Here is a 22,205-nt window from a genome sequence, read left to right as displayed (position 1 = left end):
ATCTTTCTGTGATACAGGGTGAAAACAAAGCCCTGTAACTTGAAAGATCTCCTAGATCCATTGATTTAACATGACTACTGGGCCTGAGGATTTTTCTGATCTCAGCTGAAGTGTCTGTTTTAGAACCTGAAAAAAGTAACAAGATAGTAATTTTTATCTCCTAATACACACTCATTTCTCCTCTGCGTTTTTTATAATGTAAAAATGCACTGTTATGCCCTGAAAGTTATTTTCCTTCCAGTTAAATTGTCTGTACTAAGTTTACCTGCTGACCAGTATTTTATGTACATTATCTAGATAGTATATGCATCACATAAAGTTGTTCTGTTGTTTTTTCAGCAAATTGCAAACCTGGTCATGAATTAACCATTAAGTAGTATGAAAAGGTATTCTGCTTCTCAGCCTAGATTAAATACCAGCTGCTTTGATCAAACATGCAATAAAATCTATTTCTTTCTAATGAACATAATGTTCTACAATCAACTTGGTTTGTACTATGTAGGGAATTACAATTTTACTCGTTGTTGGGAATGATATATTCCACTAGAGCATCAGCCAGGCCTCAGAGATAAGAGGCTTTAAGAGTTTAATTAGAAAGGTTTTCAGTCTTTAAGATATGCAAAGAAGATTAATACTAGTGGGCTTGAAAGCTACATGTGATCTCTGATGACAGCTCCTGCTTTGAGGCAAATACTTGTTTTCTAATTGAAACCCACAGTACAAATACATGTTGTGCAACCATTCTTATTCTCCAGTTGCAGTGACAACCAAAATATTGACAGTAATCTGGTCCTCTGCACTCAGATGTACTGAGGGAAACAAGGGAGATTTGTTCATGGAAATTTCCCACAGACCTAGAGCTATCTTTAAGCTCCAGTAATCAGCATTATCCGTACATGATCATTACGCATGTGAGCCATCACTTAAAGAAAACCACATACATGTTTTTGATGTAATTGATGAAAATTCTGCTTTTTCCTATAGATTTATTGAAGGTGAATAATTGGGATGATCTGACTCTATCATGGGAACTGTTGGGAAAAAGTAAAAACATATCATTAGTATTTAATGAAATACTATTCTGTCACTCATGAGCTTTATAAAACTTTACTGGAATGACACAGAGATTTTGGGAACTGCTCCATCAGAGTTGAAGTCTTAGGAAAATTGCACTGCAGTGTATAATACAGGAACACCTAAGATCCTAATCATTGTTCACAAGTTGAACAATAATTACACACACAAGTCAAAAGTACTGAAAATAGAACACAAGCTTTCTGAAATAAGAATTGTGACATCGAATTTGAGAAGCAGAATGGGGAGGGAACAGCAGTGACCTATTCTAGCACATCTGTAGATTATTTTCTAAATGTATTTTGTGCTTAGGTATGACAGAACACAGTCCCACCATAACTTCATGTTCTAACCTTGGAGTCTTCTCATATGGACAATAGTTGTGGCAGATACACCTTGTTCATACTAGACATTAAATAGACTTTAACAGATGTCTTCCTGGCACTGTGAATACTGAAACGATGAAATCTTATAATAATCTTGGCAGATAAACAGTTATAATTGGATGTCACAGAAGAAGCCCCATTTCAATAAACAAATATATATATATTTTTTTAAAAATGGCACTGTGTGCTTCAAATATTTTATTCTGGTATGCTAAATGTCTGTACTGAAAGGAACAAGATGGTAAAGATTTTGACATTGTAAAATGGTATGTCTTACCTATGAAAACTCTTACCTTTTTTTCTAGAAAGTTTATACAGCATGGAAAAAACATCAGCTCACAAGTAACAGATGTCCTCTTTTACTGAACAGAGCTGATGTCAGCACCTTTAAAATAAATAAATAAATAAATAAACCCACAACAAAAAACAGAAAAATGAAAAAAAAAGAAAACAAAAAAAAAAAAAGAAAAGAGAATGAAAAAAAAAAGAAAACAAATAGTCATTTTGAGTTGAAGTCTTTGGACCATACTGTACTTTACTCCCTCTCTGACCCATGCACCACACAGACAACAAGGACGTAAAGAACACTTTTGTTTTCTTCTCAGGTGACTAGTTCATCCTAAACCAACAGGAGTGCAGGAGAAAGGAGAAGGGGCTAGATTTAAGATCAGCAGACATATTGCTTTCAAAGGCCAACAAGAATAGCCAAACAGATATGGAAAATATAATTTTCAGCACCATAGACATTCGCACTTGTACTGTGCAGTTTTACATTTGCATTTAATATTTGACTGCAGCCTGAATGCAGGCCTTGGATCAAAAGCCCTCCCCACTCACTACTGTTTTATCTAAACTAGGATGGAGATGTGTTTGTCCAGACAATAAGTAGTAACTTAGTAAAACTTGCCAACAACCAGTGCTTGATATGCACGACTAATATCTATCAGATTTCTTTTAAGGTGCGTGCATCAACAATATTCATTCATAGTTAAGGCTAGTGTTTTTGAAGGCACAGATTTCACGTGAAAGGCTGAGGGGAAACAGGCATATCCCACCAAAATAGCTAGTTTAAAGCACTAGGAAAGTGAGGTGAGCAAATCCTTTTATCTAGGAGTGGTGCCTTACTCTGCCAGAAATATTCACCCATTACACTGAGTTCATGTGGAAAGATCATCTGCTGGATAGAAATGGACCAATTATAGTGGCTATCTCTAATGAGAGAGCCAGATACATGTAAACAGTCATCTTTTTATTCTGTTGTCTTTTCATCTAAGTGTCTGATTTTACCCTGCAGTGAAGGAGGAGCTTCACACAGCAAGGGCATGAGGCCTAGTTAAAACATGCCAAGTACTACTAGCATCCAAACTACTGTTTTCCTGAAGTACATCAATTTAACATCAAATGGAGGAGAAATTCCAGTTTGCCAGGCAACGTTACTTAAAATACTTTTCTCATGTCTGTATGAATACATTAAGATAGGTTTTCTTCCTCCCCAGTACATAGGCTTCCCAGAACTAACGTGCACTGGCTGGTCCTATAGATTTAACCCGTATAATTTCTTTGGATTTTTTTAACCAAAAGAAAAAAAAGAAGTGGGGGCCAGGGGGGGGGCGGGGCGGTGAGGAAAGAAGTAAAAAAAAAGGGGGGGGGGAAGAAGGCGGGAAAAAGGAAAAAAAGGGAGGGAAAAAGGCTGTGAAAGGAGAATGGGGAAAAGGAGGAAACAAAAGGGGAAAATGGGACTAAGAGGAGGGGAAAAGCTGGGGAAATAATAGGTGAAAAGAGATCTGTTGGAAACTTAAATTGAAGTTATTACAGAGTCAGAAGTAAAAGAAGATTTCCTACTAGCTGATCTTATTTCAAATATCTAAATGGTGAGAAAGATGAGAAAGAGCATGAAACGCAAGTCTGAGTAACTCAAATGAACATAGCCCCATAGATTTGTTTCTCACTGTAACAACATGTAACTGCAAGAGAATAATTTGCAGTCCAGGAGCAATATAGGTTTCTCAGTTGTGATAGTCTTCTCTTCCCCCTGATTTGTCAGATGTGTCACATTTGGCTGGTTCCCCACTGAGTTACGACTTAACCTAACCTGAGCAAGAAGATATTCATGGCAGTGTTCCGTTTGTAGATAATTTTGTACTGGAAGATAGGAAGAGTAGAAACACGGTACTGTATAAAAGGAGAAAAGTAGAGAGAAAAACGTTTTTTTTTTAAGACAGTTTGCTTCAAGTATATGACAGACAGAAATCCATCACATATTAAATTAGTCACTGGAATAATAATTATTTTTGTATAAAAGCTAGGCATTAATTACTAGTGGACTAAGCTGTACCTAAAGTTACAGGGAGCTTATAAAGAATGTTAAACATCCACATATGTATATTAGAAACAAGGAAATCAGGTGAATTTCAGAAAAAAAAGTTTTGTGGTACATATCTGTACTAATTTTACTATGTAGTAAGATGAGGTGTTCAGTAGGAATCTTCTTCCATAATTATGAGCATTTAACTCATTAAATGAACTTAAGTCACCATAGATAAGAAGTTTTGAGGTTATGTCTTCTGGCTTTTTGAAAGTGACTCATTTTCAGTTTTGCATTTCTTATTTATTTATGAACTTGTTAAGAGGAAACATTCTTATGAGAATTTTGAAAAACATATTTTACTGTCAACCTTGCAATTCATAACAAGATAAATTGAAAACCTAAATGAATAGAGCAACACAAAATTATTGAAGTCTTACTAAGCGCATAATTTACCAAAGTGATGTTCGTACAAAATTAAATAAGTTTGTATATTTGGATTTCTGTATTTTAGGTACTTTTATGTAGGCCTTTGGTGACAGAAATAATTATTAGCATTACATAAGCAGCCTTCAGCTTGACAGAACATCTACTGGCTGAAGTTTAATTTTTGTATCGTATTTTCATGAACTTCTGAAACCCTTTCAAAGTGACAGAAAAATCGGATATTCCAGTTTTCATATATGTAACATAAGTATATATTAAGCCTAAGTATTAAATTTAAAAATATGGATTATTTGCTGGAATGCATCTTAATATAAAAATAGTTATTTGGGTTTTGGAAATGGCTATTTTTACATATGTATTCTGAAATGCCACATGAGACATTGCAATGCTTTTTTTTTTCTCTAGTTGGTTTAAAAATATGTGAGACTAAAGAAACCAAAACCACAGTGTACAGTTAAGAAAAAGTTGAGAATAAACTAGCTGCTTAGATTAGAAAGTAAGCATTTGTCATTAAGGTCTAAGAGAAGAATGTGACAAGATTTAATATGGAGTAAAAGTAAATGAGCCTATATTGTATTCTTATATGGTTTGAAACAAATTGATCAATTTGGGCAAATTAATTCCTTGGGTTACTGCAGAAAGATTTTTCTGAAACTTGTTCTAAGATCAAAGAAGACAGCAGTTCTGTTGAGGGAGACAGAAGAAATTAGTACTAGAACAAATGATTTCAGACATGTCTGAACACAGAGAGAAAGATTAGGCAGGACCATGACAAATCTAATTAAACTTTCAGGTACAATACATGCCTTATTGAAAAGGCTGCCACAGATTTCAATGAGGATAAAAAGATACTTCCCTTTACTTCTTGATCCAGTCAAATTCACACCAGTGTCATGAGAAGGGGGGGGTGGGGGTGGAGGGGGGGAAGCAGGGAAAAAGACAGTAGGATGGATTGAGGACCATTTCCTGAAATTTCTTGGGTTCTCATTCTAGGAATTCTCTATTGTTGAAAAATTATCAGGCATAATCTCCATCATCTTTGCCCTTCCAGTCCTTGGTTCTGATTTTTTGTGTTGCCTCACAAAGATGAATGACTCCCTGGAGCTCATGAATGAGGTCATGCTCCTGAGGTCATGCTTTTTGTCCATGCCTGGTAATTAAAACCTAATGTTGATACGCTCATATCTGTTTTCAAACAATGAGACCTAAACCTTTACACAAAGACAACTAAAATTCTCTCAAAAAGCAATTCATTGTGCATGCAAAATTTGACAAGTGTGGCAGGTTTCACAGTGCTTCCCAGCTACCAGAAGCACCAAATTTCACCTTAGCTTTGACTCAAAGATGAATAAACCTTCCTTTATGTACACAGTGGAAGACAATGTCTTTTTTAGAATTGAACATTAGTCATTTTGCATTGAACTGTCTCACTATTTGCAGTATTTTAAATCTATGTATTGCAGAGCATTTCGAACAGATACTCATGTTAATTTCTTCATGTTTTTTGTCAGTGTTGGCAGAAAATATATTAATGAATGGAAATGGAACAACCCAGCCCTACCTCTTCAATACTCTCAGCTCCCAGGACACACTCCGAGACAAGGTTTGTCGTGTAACATCTTGCATTTGAAACCAAAACACAAGGTCTCAAGAGAACATACATACATGCATACGCATGCTACAAACTACACAAGACTAACTCCAGGGAGTGTTATCATTCATTAGTTTATCAAAAAGTAAATGATCCTCCTCCACTAAAAGTGAACCTTTAAAAAGTTGACAAATGTACCAGCATCTTGAGCTTTACCTTCTGTGTTACTAACAGTTTGCCACTAAGAGGATCATTTATGTTAACCATGACCATCCAATAAGATTATAACTGATTAAAAGATAACCAAGAAAAATGAAAGTGACAGATTGCACCAAATTGGTGATTTCTTAAATCCAAGAGAAAAGTGTATTAAGAAAAGCAATCTAGAATCCAAATAAATTCTTTACATCAATCAGAACTGTGTAATTCTTGCATGGCTGATTTAAGTTTACATAGGAGACCAATATAAATATTTCCATAGCTGGACTGCCTAGGGAAAAAAAAAAAATCTTAAATATGAATTGTTTGAATTTCCAGAATGTCTACAATATTCCTGCAGTTTATTATTCTCCTATTTATGGTTATATAAACCTAACTGAGGTTTTTTTTCAACAGAAAGTCTATGAGATTTGTTTCCTTTTTTTTCAGAAAAATATTAAACAATTTTATATGTTGGTCTTGTAGTCTAATTATAAGAAAATATATTGAAGCATAACAGTTATTTTCAATGACTTTGTGATAATTTTATTGTAAATGAATGCAAAATAAAACATTCTTAGTGCATAATTACAGTAAACATCCTAATTTTCTAGAGTTCCTGGTGCCAAGTACTTTTTGTATAAATAGAAGGGGTTTTGTTCCCCAGGATTGTATGCAAATAAATAGGCATAAAATGTTTATATTTACTAAGAGCCATCCAATGTTTAGTGCAAATATTCAAGCACATATTTTTTTAAAGTCAAAAAAGCATGAATAAAATATACACCATCCTCCACTTTTCAAAGATAAAGAAATGTAATATGTATTAATTACCAAAAAATGTAAGAAAATTCTAGGTATTGAGAGTTGCTAATCAAACATAACTTCTACAGAAAAAGTGAAATGCAAAAATTATCCTGTGTATACAATAGATCAACTCACAACCATAAAATATACATTTGTTTATATATAATTTACATTTCAGTTAAACTGTGTAATTCATCTCTGTAAATTATGTATTTCAAATAGCATAATACCCGAGTGTAAATTTCCAGAACTGTATACTCACAAATATGAGCAAGTGCACAGTCAAAAAAACAAGAACAATCTATTGCTATTAGATTCAACGTAATTAAGCTTGGCACAGCTGCTCGATAACATGCATGCAATAAAATAAAGAAGTAGAAAGAACGGCAGTGTGGTATTTTGGTGTAAAACCACCAAACATATGCTGTAAAAACATGTTTTAAGAGCACTTTGGTAGTATTTTCACCTCTTCATTGCAAAATGTATTGGGTCCCCAGTGTAAGAAAAATGTAGATAAATCCATTTTCCTTCAACAAAGGATCATCAGTATGTTTGGGGAGTGGAGCACTTGGCCTGTGAGGAGACATTGAAGGAGGTAGAATTCAAATAAATAAATAAATAAATAAATAAATAAATAAATCCTATGAGGGTAATTGAGGTTGCCAAGACCTTGTTGTTTCAAAACTCAATTAGTCAAAGCCCACCACAGTTATGTGTGAATCCAGTGTTGATCAAGCTTTGAGCAGGATTTTGGACTTAACAGTTTCCTGAGACCCCTTCCATCTTCAATAATTCCATGATTCATAATATTGAGAGAAGTTAGTAAGATGATAAGGAAGATTAAAAGTTATTAATATTATTAATATTAAGTTATTAATAACTGATTTATTTAAAATATGAAGAATGAAACATTTCAACATAAGAGGATAGCATCTGTCTACATTTTGCTTGGATGTATTTTGCCTGTGCTCAAGGATCAGACAACACCCATATAAAATTATATTAAAAAAAAAAAAAGAAAAAAAGCTAGGAAAGAGGAGCAAGAACACTGGTTGGAAATAAAAAGAGATTAAACCATAGTTACACAAGATATAAGATGCGTAAGTCAGACCAGGTGGCACTATACAGAAGGGGACTATATGATATGAGCTGGGGCTGGGAAATGAGCCTCAATAGGAGGGCAAGAGGCTCTGGAGCACAAAAGGCAAATAAGGTTTGTAGAAGAAGAGCAGGAATTGTCAAAGAGAAGGTCACAGTTTACCATACCTTGTGGAGTGAAAGACAATAAGCAGGGCAATTCTGGTAGATATGGTACTTGAAATTGTCACGATAAATCAAATGGAGGTGAAAAACAAAGTGATTAAAAAAAAAAATAAAATCCAACATTTGCAATAATTTACAAATCTTGTAGACATTGATTCATCTTTTAAAAATTCCGTAGTGTCCCCCACAGTACTGATGCCAGGCTTCTTACTCATGATGTGTAAAACAATTGCATAAATTGTGTCAAAGCATCAGAGTGAGAGATTAAGCACTGAGACAGTTTTGCTAAAAATGTTGAGTATGAAATATTGAAAACCATGTTTAATAGAGCTGAACAAGGAAAGACACTCTATTTTTATCTAGTGACTGACTATAATATTAATTAGAGTTCATTTTACACTTTTTAAGCCATGATCACAAATGAAGAGTTAAGATAAAGATCAGAAGAGCTTTACAGAAATACCAGGAAAAGTCAGTCAAATCTGTTGTTTCTAAATGACTAGTACAAAAATAGCTTGACTAGGACAGATTAAAGTAAACTCACATCCTCTCTACTAATTAGTCTTGAAATCCATACACCTGTAAAGTTTAACTTTTTAGATAAATTCATTAGATTAAGAACTGACTTTATTTGGAATACAAAATCCAATAATGATTTTCTTTTTATTTTTTTTTTTCCACTGGATCTAAACTAAGATATAAGAATACTCTAGGGCCCCAAAATTCTGTTTCCTTGGAGACATAAATCTTAGAAATGCTGCATAATCTAGAAGGAGAGATTCTAACGGAGAGATTTTAGAGATTCTAAAATGCCAGCATGTCTCTGTCCAAGCTAAAGCACAAAACATTTGCTGAACTAAAAGATAAACATATTTTTTAACATTTTTTTTAAATTTTTCTTATTTGAGACATGGATTATGGTCTGAACCAGCTCCCGGACTTATTTCGTAGTACCGAGGTCACTCCTTCACTCATTAGCAAATCCTAAATATATGACTTTCTCTGAACTAAGTGTTTGAACATCTGTGTAGGTGAACTCTGTTGCAATTATCTCAACATGGAATCCTGCACTTCTGTTTCTGTGTTGTACAAATTGTTTCTGATCATTTTGACTCTTGTTTTAGCAATCCAAAACCTTTATACACAATATTATATATTGTTTGCTGTGCAATTAAAACTTAAGTGGCATCAAATAAATAATTATTTTCCTTCAACAAAAAGAAAGTAAAAAAAAAAAAACAAAAAGACTGCTATAGCATGGTTCTTTATAATAGTTTAAGAATTTAAAGTAAATTACAAATAAATATCAGTAAACACTGGCTACTGTAACATCTTGTCACTTCCAAATCCAAGGCTGTGTATTTCTGCTTAGAACTGATTGTTTCAATTAAGCAGTGTTCCCATTCTCATATAATTATCTCCATATAAGTTGTTATTTTACTTTCAAATAGCAGACAAGAGACAACTCAGCTCCCAACTAGAAAGAACAGTTGTGTTTTAAATAAACAGAGATATCAAGAACTGAAAACATTCTTATGCCACCTGCCAAAATACCATAAGCATACTGGTATTTTTGGAAATCATTCTATTGCAATCATTGAAGTATGCTATCAAGTATCATAAATATACTTATTTTAGGCAAAATCTGAGGATATCTGATGCTGACATCTGTAGAAGACATAACTGAATAAAGACCACAGTTACACCAATTCCCTATGTTAATAACATATTAAAGGACTCACTTGCATTTTTTGAATATGTAGTTTCCACTGAAACAAAACTATTCAGTCTTACACTACTCTGAGCTGATATTTAGAATTTATTTGTCAATCAAAAAAATGAGCAGAATATCAGATGTTAAAAGACATTTTCTACATCTTTATTTTTACAACTTTTTCTAGTGCCATATGGCCAGGAACCCCCCATGGTTAAGTTGCAAACAATTATCCTCTGCTTGCAGGGAAAGGAAAAAAAAAAAAAAAAAAGTTTCACAGTAAAATACAAAACCAGAAATAGAATAATATGCTTTTTGTGCTCAGCACTCACAGCTCATGGACAAATTCAAACATAATTCCAAGAAATGCAGAATCCTAAGGTTAGGCAGGAAAAATGTCAATACTAGGTCAATACTATATCGAAACATTGATACATACGTACAGATTCTCAAATACCCTGTTTTCCAGAACCTGCAAGGCTTTTATTTGGGGTCAGGTTTCAGAGACTTCTATTGTCCCTGAGTGAGAGCATCAGAGATCCTCACACTCATCAGCCTTGAAAGCATTTTATTCATCTAAAACTAAAAACAGGAACAAAAAAAAAAAAAAGTATATTTTTGTCATGAAAACATGACATTCTCTATTTATGATTATCTGTTTGCTGAACAGCCAGATTTCCATAGGATGGTAGGTAAAGCCAGCATACCAAGTAAAATGTGGCTCATCTGACACAGTTAAGAGAAATCATCAGGTTTTTAACCACTTACATAAGTGTCTAAAACTTAATAACAAAATACAACACCTAGAATTACAATATTACATTCCTTTCAGGTAGTTAAAAATTCATTATTAAGTCAATTAGGCCTAAAATATTCAGTTATGCTAACTATATTTATCACCTACTTTATAAATAAAGACATGTAAACAAACAAGTTGCCTGAGACACCAAAGACAGGTTTTGGTAAAACTAGAATAAAACTCTCTCCTGTGATTTAACCTGCAGCCCATCTCGTTAGGTTCAGCTGATAAAGCCAATTGGCTAGTTGTTAATTACCACAATAGAGAGGTGACTTACAGTGTTCTTAAGATAATTAACAGATCTGTAGCAATCTGTCCTTCTCCACAGTGATTAGCACACTCCACTCTTTACCAAGAGACCATGTCAGAACTAGAATATGAAATAACAGAGTGTCTGCAAAGTGTTTAGTTATAAAATTATTAGGATGACATCCAGCAGGAAACAAGCAGTCATTTGGACGTTACCATGTCAAATCGCTTATAGAACAGCAGAAAATTACTTCAAACAAATGACTACACCGGGGAGGAGGCTCAGGCCTTTTTAGCTCTGCTGGTAAATCTGCACCTGACATTGAAGACAGCTGGCAAAGTTTCACTGCACACCTTCTAAGCCTCTCAGGGGGAAAGGATAACACTGTTGGCAGGAGCTCCTGACAAAACTGTGTTGAGGGGGATGTTCGTGTAGCTTTAAAGCCAAAATGCAATTTCCTCGCCGATCCTCCACATTAGAAAAGGATCTTGGCTGCATCCTTAGTCCTTTTTTGAGCCAGTAAATATCTCCTTAGGGAGAAAGCATGCATCAAACAGTACTAATAATCATGTTTTTACTGTCTCAGGGACCATTTCATGGGGGAGGAGAGCTTAGGTCAATAAGCCCCTGGTTCCAGCAAAGCTCATAATCTTGTGCTTAACTTCAATCACATGAACACTTCTGTTCAAATCTCAGAATAACTTTTACTTGGAATTTAACATATGCTTAAGATATTCTGTAAGTTGGCCTTCAAAAAAAAAAAGAAAAAGAAAAATTGATTTTAACATTGTATTAGTCTAAATGAAACAAATTACCAAGGTTAAAGGTTAAATAGGGAATGCCATGAGAAACTAATATGCTGTATACAGTCAGAAAATGCTTAAAAATTTTCCACTTTCTTTGTTGTGATTACTTGTTTAGCAAATAAAATCTTCCATTCTAGAAGTGTTCTCACAAACTGAATGTGGGATTGTGTGCAAACTTACATGTATGTAGCACCAGATATGCATACAGATCAGGAGTGCAGGTTTCTCTAATTTTGATTTGCATGAAGGTATATTCTAGTTTAGTTTGTGTTCTGTATAAGGAGCTCAATTTCATACGAAACAGTACAGCTTAGCTTGTACTGATTTTGCTGTGAAAAGCTAGGTTTAAGTGTTGTACTAACAACAGACTGGCTCTCCTTTATAACCATAAATTGGGGAAGGACATTCACAGTCACATTTTCAGAATTGATTAAAAGTATTACAGCAGTTGTGAATCATCTTTCATGCCAAGTTCTATAGTATAGATAGGGATATTCAGTGTGAATTTTGTACATATATGTACCCAGTGCATTTCTCTCCTTTTGTATTCAACAGCAGCCTTGTGCCAATATCTGAGCAAAGTTAGTACTTAGAAGCGTATTTCTATAATCTTATACTGATGCTGAAAAAATGTGTTCTAATCTACAAAGCATATCCATTTTCATAAGAGATAGTATATATCTCCAAGGGTTTTTTAATTACTTTAAGCCCGTTTAAACCTCTGATTACTGCAGTGAAAATGTGTATTCTTTAACAGGTCAGAAAGAGCAGCTTCCAAAAGCACATGAAGGTACTTAATTCAGTTTGCAGTTTCATTAATGCACACTTCAAAATAATTTAGAGACATAATCAACAGTGGCAACTCCCCTATGGTTTTATTAGATATGTCTTTACCTTTTTTAGATTATCTTTACTTAATACTTCTTCAAAGGTAAAACAAACAAACAAGCAAACAAAAAACCAACAAAAACCCCCACATTATTTTGAAACTTCACATTGTATTTTCCTAATATACAATACTGATAAAATCGTATGCATTTGGAACCTGGTTTATTTCAAAACTAGTTACAAGTTCCAGATAAAAAGATGAATACTGTAATGGATCTTTGCCTTACATTGCTTTAAGAAAAGGATTGCTTGCAAGTTTGCTGCTTGTCATGTAGATGTTCTGCCTGACTACTTGAGGAGATCTGTTAATCTTTATTCTGGGCTCCACTTGCATCTTTACAACCCTGAAAATATCCAGCACTTATAAAGACCCTGGAACATGGTCTGTCAGTGCTGAATCCTATCAAGAAGAGAACTTCATACTTATGCTTTTAAGGTACCTTGGATTTATTCCTCTAGAAAAGGCAATAACCCTGTAGTTAGTGAAGACTTCACTTTCATAAATTCCTCACAACATCATTCCTGGCCATAAACTCTCATAAAAGGAGAGGGAAAACAGTCAGATTTATGTTCTGATTCAGCACAAAGTTCGAGAACTGAATTCATTGTCAGGACTGCAAAAGTTATGAGAAGAAGAGAACAAACAGAAGTCTTGAAAAACAGTTGAGTAAACTTTCATGCCTTAACTCGTTATCACAGATCATACATATGCATGTTTTGTTTCAGATGTGTGCAGTTAAATGCAATGTAAACAACAGTCATGTGGATACAGGGAATCAAACCAAAAAGAAGACTGGATGCTCAACTCCTTTATGACTTTAAAAGACGATGGGAGCCCAAGTCCAAACAGCTTTTAAATGTTTAAATATTTCGCTTTTACTCTTAGTTGATAAGTTTGGTTCTTAGTTCACCTACTTGGCTTAGGTTTTGAGTAAAATAGGTTGTGCTAGTTCTTGTGGTGTATTATAAGTATTCATTAGGTCCAAAAGAGCCATACATGGTAAGTGCCTGGGATGGCTGACTAGTCTTTGCTATGCAGTTGCCCTTGGACTGAATCACATCACTTACCAAAACAAAGTCAACTTTTTTTTTTTTTCCCATTCAAAGGATTGAAAGCAATCTAAGACATATTCTTACACAGAAAATTAAGGCACTACCTTCTACCTCAGATAATCATATATATGTGGAGTTGAAAAGTATTGTCCTACCATCACTCAAAAAATTAGTTGGCTTCAGCATAGCAGCTGTTACCTCAGTAGCTGTTGATGCTGAAAATTCATGATTTTTGCCCTGCTGTGTCAACTTTCATTGAAAGAATAGGGGCTTTAAGGAGCTGGAAATCATTGTGGAAGGACACTAACACAGGTTATGATTATGTTGAGGAGAGGCTGTGGGAGCTCAGTTTGTTTAGTCTCAAGAAGGGATGGTTAAGGGAGATCTATAATAGCTACAGTTTTTAATTGTCATAAAGGGAGGAGCATTACACAAAAGACAAAATAAGACGCACAGCAGCACAGCTAAAAGATGAGAGGCACACAGGTTGCTTGAAGTGAGATTTTGACCAGATCTACATCTTAAGTAGAAACATTTTCACTATTAGAATGATTAAGTACTGGAACTGGTTCCCCAAGAGGTGGCAGAATCTCTGTCCCGGAATTTTTAATTTTATTTCTTGACCAGACAAGTCCATGATGATAGCAAGTCTCAAATAAGCCTTGCTTTGAATAACATGACCCCAAATGTCCTTTCTAGTCTTTATTATTTTATGATCAAATCCTGCAATCCTAGCCGGTATCCTGGATTCTGCATATATGGAGCTCAGACCCTCCCAAGACCATGACTTCTTATTGATAGCCCTCTTTGTATAATTATGTTTAACTTAAAAATGAAGTCCTGTTAGAAAATTATTTTTGATCTCAGAGAGATCAGGATCCAAGCCTTTCTGTAAGTTAAGCGGTAAATCAGAAATTTGCCTAAGTATGTCCAATGTTTGGTGTCCAAGATGAAAGGAGGGTATTAAAATATTTCACTTCTGTCTGACAAGACCTTAGTGAAAATGTGAAGTTAATTATTAATAATTATATGTTAATACACTTTTGACTAATTCTCTACTGAATTAGCTGAAGCGTATCTGCTATCAAGCGCATACATTGCTCCAAGGGGAAGACTGAACAAAGTGCTGCTTCATTTTCCTGACACACAGCACAAGGAGACACTATGACACTTCATATAATACATCATAATGCAACTGATGCTTTTTGGGGCAAAGGTGGAAGGGAAATGAGAGATATATCAAATATCATGGTGGTTTTCTTTTGATTTGGTTTTAGTTTTATTTGTGTGGGGGTTTTTTTGTTTGTTTGGGTTTTGGTTTTGGTTTTTTTTAGATTTGAAATATACCTACAGGAAAAATATACTTATTATAAGCCACATAGTCTTATATGTGTGTGCATGTGTTCATACATACACACACAAACAGACATATATATGTACATACACACGTAAGGGAAGGGAGGAAAGGAAGCAGGAAACAACCATCAGTAACTTTTGTCCAGATTCAGAAAAGGTTACTCTGCTCTCATATACACGTCAATCCTTGAGATTTCCCTTGAAGGTCAAATTATAAAGCAAATTAATTATGTAACTTGCACATTGAGATAAAACATTTTCTATTTGATACACATTGTTGTCATTCTTGTATGAATACATGCAACCATGCGGGTGTCATACAGTGCCTCTAGGAAAATAATGAAAAAAAAAGGGATAAGCCAAGAGCTAGCTTTCAGTTAAGATTTCTAAATGAGAGAAAGAAAAGTAATGTCAATTTTGAAACATATTTTATTGTATTTTAATACTCATGACAAAACATCATTAAGCAAATGCTGTTTAGTATTCTCTATACAAGCTCTGTATGATTAGCATATCTTTGTATTGTCATGTTTGGGTTGCATCCTACAGAGTAGGGACAAATATTCATGCCTGAAAACCTCAAATTTGGGGTATAGTTGGGTTTTTGAAGATATTCAGTAATACGTGCTAAACTAGTGTAAAAATATGAGCATAAGGTTAACCTAATTAGCTACAATGTATGTAAAAAAGCAAGCTTACAAGAGGTAAATGTTTTCTCAAAGCCAGGTCTTTTTGTCAAATCAAAAAATCCAATCCAAACCAAACTATTGTCCATTTCTGAAAATTTAAACCACAGTACTTTTTAATGTCTTGCAGAACAAGTGAATGATTATCTAAGTTGAAGTGTAAAATAAGGAGTTTTTTAAGGGTATATTTAGTCTATGAAGTCAATTTTGCTACATTTTCAAAGTTAATAACTTCTAATTATAACCATATTTTAAACTCCTTGAATCCCTCCAGTTTGCTTTAGGCTATTTATATATTTTTAAGGCAGTGCTCCATGTTAAGTAATAGGAGTCTATTATATGACATTCATATTTCCTGTTATCATTTTCTTTGACAATCTAGATTTTTATTTTCTGGTTTTTATTCCTCTAATTTTTCCTCTTGTAGAAAATGTTTTTATGTAAACCTGAAAAGGTCCTCTGACATAAATAGAAGGTATTATTTTTTATAGCAAAAGTATTTTTTAAAGTTTTAGAGGTGATGGAAACATACAAAGATTTCTGAGATATCTTTAAGTATTAAAGTTCTCTGGTTAATTACAGATACTGCTCCAAAGAAAGCATGTGCCAGCAGGTGATATTATTGTCTTTTTACATTAGTTTCAGGTAAAAATAGGAAGTTTAACATACACCGGTGATACCAAGCAGAGTAGGACCAGGCAAATAATTATCTGGGGCCATAATTTTTTTTTAGTTAGATTCATTTACATTAAACAGACATTTTACTACAAGTGAACATGCTCCTCAGTTGCAATCATTGTTAGCTCATCCATCTTGAAAAGCTCCTGTATTGTTTGGCTCAGCCCAACAGAATTAAAGTTTAAGTCAGTATATATCTACTAAGACGTTCATTTAAAAACAAACAAACAAACAAACAAACAAACAAACAAACCTCACAAACATTGTAGTTTAAGAAATTATTTCTCTTCCTGTGACTAGGTAGTTGATGATGTTTTCAAGATAACAGAAAGCAGGAGACTTCTTCCTAAGAACATCCCTAAATATCTTAGATTAATTCTCTTTTCTAGAACTAGCTTTAGCTGCTCTTCTGATTCACAAGAAACATTTTGTTTGTGTAGCTGGCTCCATTGAGCTGGGTTACTGGAAAAAGAGATATCTTTTTAAAGCTATACAACTTGCAAGTAGCCTTTTAATAAAAGGTTTGTCTGTGTTTCCCAACAAATGAGCAATTTATTGTAATAGCTACTTAATTACCAGATATTTCTTTTTAAATAGAAACCTAACAACTTACTGAATTAAACCATAATCAAGAAATTCTTTTCCAACGGTAATGTGTTTTCTTTCCTTCTAATTTCCTTCAATTATTTCTGATTTTCCCCATCCCGTTCATGGCTTGGTCTGGTCTATATTCTCTTACTATTCATTGGACTTTAAACATAGATAACTACTAGTCTTCTGTAAAAATAGATAAATAAAGTTGGAGGCTGGTAATTTAAACTTCCTTCTGCTTAATTGGGTAGATAATGGGAGGAATTTGAATCAGAGCTACACAAGTACAACAAGCACAGCTTTTGTATAGTTCTGCCAATTCAAATACATTTTTCTGGGTGCTGGAATGCTGGCATGGCCCAATTAATTAGAAAATCAACTACTTAATGGGAGAAGTAAATTAAAAAATAATTTATTTTTCTGTGAAAGGGCAGACAAATAAAAATGTGTTTGTCTATCTCCCTACGGCCCAGTAAGCCTTGGGTTATTGGTGTTTAGCATAGATCAAAGTAGACTTCACGCTCCTAGCTATCCAAATTCATTGGGTATTTTCCTACTAAGAATCAATAAAATCAGAAGCTGGATGAGGAAAATTCCCTATTCTTTATGGCTTTGAATTTTCCTAGTGTATATTTGTCATAATTTCTAGGGATTATTTTAAGATGTTAAACACTAGTATCGGCACCATCTGTCCAAAGAGAACAAATATACTTTGTGTCTCATTACAGACAGTACAGGTCTTCTAAGGACTGAGGAAACCAGCTAACATAGCTCTCTCATAAAGTCACAAGAAGTCCTGAGGAACATGAGTCCCCAGGTAAAGAACAAATTTAAGGAGTCTGAACTGAAGGACAGAGCAATATACAGGTAATTTAGTTGATGCAGTTCAGCAAAATTTAGTCTTGTAAGCACATTTCCTAACTGAAAGGAAGATTGGTTTATTTTCTTTCTCCAAAGCAGAATTTAGATGGTGAGTTTGCTCAGTTGTTCTGGGTTTGCAGAGGATTATACCGCATAATTTCCTATCCTAGGTTGTCCTTTTTGTTTGATTATTGAGAACAAAGTTGTCTGGAAAAGTCTGACAGACCCTGCGTCCTATCATGGTAGAACATGATTGGAACTACTGAGAGCATCCAATTTTGTGGTTTGAGACAGTCTAATGGTTAGTTAACATTATTAGCTATTTTGATGGCACCATAAATGCAGTAATGCAACTAGATTCAGCCTTAAATAATTGCCTAAGATGAGACCTTCAAGGAAGTAAAACAAAATCTGAATCTCTACCCGTCAAATAACTATGAATATTGGTTTCTTGCCTGAGGCCAATCATCTGGCTGTTAGGTGCTCAAGAAATAAAGCTGTATTGCTGCTCAAGAGAATCTAGGTATCCGTTCAGTTTTTTGTTTGTTTGTTTTTCTCTTTTCTTTTTTTAGTTGTTTCTAGGAAAAGGTTGTATGCATTGTAGTTCTTTTTCCTGACAACATGCAGAGGTTAAAATTCAATCAGACACAGTTAAAATCATGGACTTGGTGTTACAGAAGTAATTTTTCTTACCACTTGAGGAAAAGGAAAGCTACAGAATGTACTGGAATGTTTCATTATCTAACTCATTAGCCTCTGAAGGATGTGGAAAAAAGACATTAGAAAACTAGCCAACTATTTCTAACTAAATAGCAAAAATGCTTACAAACTCACACGAGGTCTATGAAAGCTATCTCTGTACCAGAAAGTGGACATTTGGTGATCATGTGCATGTTTTCAGCACTTATTGTAAAGGGATACAAAATATATTGATGCTGTCTTGTGATTGAAAATGTTCAATAAAGGTTTCCCCTGAACTTTTACACTATATACAAAGCAAATATAGAAGCTGTATAAATGTTTATAGACCAGAATTATTGTTAGTACTGGACTCTTGTCATAAATAAAATCACAACACACACACACACACACACAAAAAACAAAACAAACAAAAAACAAACAAACAAACAAACAAAAAACTTTAGAAATTCATTCCTGTTTTATTTCACATGTACTTAAAAGTCTCCTTTCTGTTCTCTTCTGCTTTCCCTTCCTCTTTCCCCACTGAACAAATGCAGCTCAAACTAAATCAGGGGGATTTATAGGAATGCCAATATTTAGCATTTCAGTAAATCGCATTACCTAGGCATATGACAGTGCCTAAATGTAAATGCAGTTCACTAACCAAAGATGTACACTTAACCCCCCCGCCCCCCCAAAACAAAACAAAACAAAATAAAACACCAAAATCCCTTAATGTATTTTCTCCCCTTTTCTGGCATGATCTTAATTTCTCAAAAGTTGTTTCAATTTAATTCATTGCTGATATAAAAAAAACCCTAAACTTAAATAATTACATACTAGATGCCACAATTAGCTAAGGTCCTGCATGGGAAGTATGGTTAGCTGTAATGACTCGTAGCTTGTCTGACTTAAATTAACAGAGTTTGCACAATGGCTTGAGGGTCTGTGTTACAGAAAATTATCTCAAAAACATAAGATACTGAAATATCCTTCAGAACCCTCAGAGAAAACAGGTGTCATTAAAATGTCGAGCAAGTTTGTTCAAGAATACCTGGAATGGTGGTTTTCACTCTTATTTAATGTGTGGATGTTCTGGACAAAATGCTCTTTCTTTTACAAAGGTATTCAGGCAGTTGGACTAGATGATCATTGTAGGACCCTTTCAACTGAAATTGTTCTATTATTCTATTCTATTCTATTCTATTCTATTCTATTCTATTCTATTCTATTCTATTCTATTCTATTCTATTCTATTCTATTCATTATGTTTTTAGTTAGCTTTCACAGACCTCTTTAAAAAACAAGGATATTGTGACAGTTTAAAATCTGTTGCAATTGAAGTTTTGTGCCCTGAGAGAGGATGGAGAATACTCCCTGTGTGAATATTCAGAGTCATAGAATCACAGAATCATTTTGGTTGGAAAAGAGCTTCAAGATCATTGAGTCCAACTGTTAAGCTAGCACTGTCAAGTACACCATTAAACCACGTCCAACATTTTCTGAATGAAAAGCTGTTTTGATTACTCCCATTACTGTAAAAAAACCCATAAGTTGTTTTCCATCTGGAAATTAACTATAAGACCATGAGGACATAGTTCAAAAAGACAAAACACTTTTTCAGTGGCACATTCTTATGTGGTTTTTCTTCACACCAAAAAAGTACGGGTAGGATTTTTATTTTGTTTTCATAATGTGGCTATACTTATCTTTTATTATGACCACCTAGAGAATATAGTATGCAGATGACTTCATTTATTTTTAATTGGTGGGGTTTTTTTTTGTCAACCTAGCCTGAAGGAATTTACTGCTTAATTATTTTATTCCACCTTATTTTGAAGGAGAACATTTATTCAAATAGGTCACATTTATACTGTCTTCACAGGCCTTGATATGTGTCTGGGATGCATCCTAATTCTTTTTTCTCACTTTCTCTCTTCTTTGCCAAAAATAAACTTGAGGATGAAAACTGGAGTGCGGGACTGAAAGAGTCATAAAGCATTCCAACAAGCTCTGTTGTACAGATGTTCAAGGCATCTGAACTGCAGGTTGCTAGGAGGAGTTTGGTTTTTATTTAGCCCAAAATAGTCCTAGAGAACTAGAAAGAAGAGACAAACTTAAATTTCTGCCCCATTTCAGTCTAAAATAAGATCAGAATTCTTCAGTGTCAAGGTCACACTTGATGAGGGAAAATGAAAAGCTGACATAGCAGAGATTGGCAGGGATGAATTGGTTTTGTTTTCAGAGTCAGTTTCATAGGTCATTACAGGATACATTATTTGAAATACTAAATCTTCCTTTCAGAAAAATAAACTCACATTAAAAAAACAAACAAACAAAAAACAAAAAAACAACAAACAAACCATAGCTTAGAGTAAGACATGCACTTTATGTTTGTATTTTTTTCCACAGTGCATATGTGTTCACACACAACTTTTGTTACTTTAATGAATGGCTTAGTACTGTGACAATGAAAGGAATAATATTTTGTTTCTTATTCTGTTGATTCTGATGGTGGTTAAGTTTAATCATCAAGAAGGTTTTAAATGAGTACTGAAAATCACATAAAATTAAACCATTACCCTGAGAGAGACTGTAAAATAATTAATTTTAAAATACTTATGGAATAACAGGGTAGTTTACTAACTTGAATTGCCTAGCATGTAGAAAAGGTGATATTATCAGACTATTATTTTTATAAATTATCACAGGAATTAATAGATACAGATGTTGTGGTGATACACGGCAGTAAATCTGCACAGCCTGTTTGTTTAATGGAAAAAACATCTGATTCTGGACAAAGCAATACATATAACTAAAAATAAAACTAACACAACAGAATCAGAAAGTGTGAAACTCCATCAAATTAACTGGAAGTAAAAACAGAGAGAAAAACAGAAGAAACTGCATTAATTAGTGTTGAAATGCCTTAAAACTAAGTACAGAGAGGCAAAGTCTGGAGAAATTTGCCCTAACAGTTTCAAAGGTTACTTTCTTCCCTCCTACATTTTACCACTGCTGTGGGAAAATTGGCAGGTAGTAACATATACTCATGTCTTAACTACAGAGTGGTAAGGTGTTAAAGTTAGACATAAAATAAGCTGAGAAGAAGTCATGGCAGTTTAAGTTAAGTAGCTAGTCCAACATTCCCATTTGCCAAACTTGTGGAAGAGTGCAATAGCCATCTTGAAGAATTACTTTTAATGAAAAAGGGCAGCAAGTTCTTCCTCTGGGAGTGGACCCACATTGTTGATTTAGAGGCCCAAAAACTCAATACAGTAAAGCATGAGAAAATTTATGCTTAAAATTGAGTTAATAGCAGACAACCCTCTGAATACGTGTAAAGTATTAAAAAAAGAGCACAGAAAAGATGTGTCTGAAACCTTGTTTAATGCATGGACTTAATTCTCTATCTCTCATTCAGCATTTTCCCTCCTTGCTTACAGAATCACAGAATTACAGTACTGATGGAAAGAACCTCATGAGACCATCTAGTCCAATGTTGCTGCTCAAACAGTGTGAACTAGAAAAGGCTGCACACAACTCTGTCTAGTTGTGTTAGGAATATCTCCAAGAATTCCAAGGATTCTCCAAGGATCTTCTCTGACAAAAAAAAAAAAAAAAAAAAGTGTTTTGTATTCAGGTGTCTTTTTTTTTATTTTTATTTGTTATCACTATATCTTGTCCTGTCAGTAAACACTGTTAATGCTCCCTCATCCCTCACTTCAGAGTTACTGTTACAGGATCACAGAATCACAGAATGGTTGGGGT

At 34.2% G+C, this 22,205-nt stretch overlaps 1 long non-coding RNA gene across 1 annotated transcript; it reads left to right on the top strand.

Annotated features, from left to right (window-relative positions):
• The first annotated feature begins 5,655 nt into the window (after nucleotides 1-5,655).
• LOC135577366 (uncharacterized) lies at nucleotides 5,656-21,972 on the top strand. The gene is made up of 3 exons (XR_010469112.1): nucleotides 5,656-5,815; nucleotides 17,621-17,759; nucleotides 21,881-21,972. It is a non-coding gene; the product is annotated as an uncharacterized LOC135577366 (long non-coding RNA).
• Nucleotides 21,973-22,205: the final 233 nt, after the last annotated feature.

The sequence above is a fragment of the Columba livia genome, chromosome Z (genome assembly GCF_036013475.1).
Source record: "Columba livia isolate bColLiv1 breed racing homer chromosome Z, bColLiv1.pat.W.v2, whole genome shotgun sequence".
NCBI classification, from domain to species: Eukaryota; Metazoa; Chordata; class Aves; order Columbiformes; family Columbidae; genus Columba; species Columba livia.
This window is presented reverse-complemented; position numbering and strand designations above follow the sequence as displayed.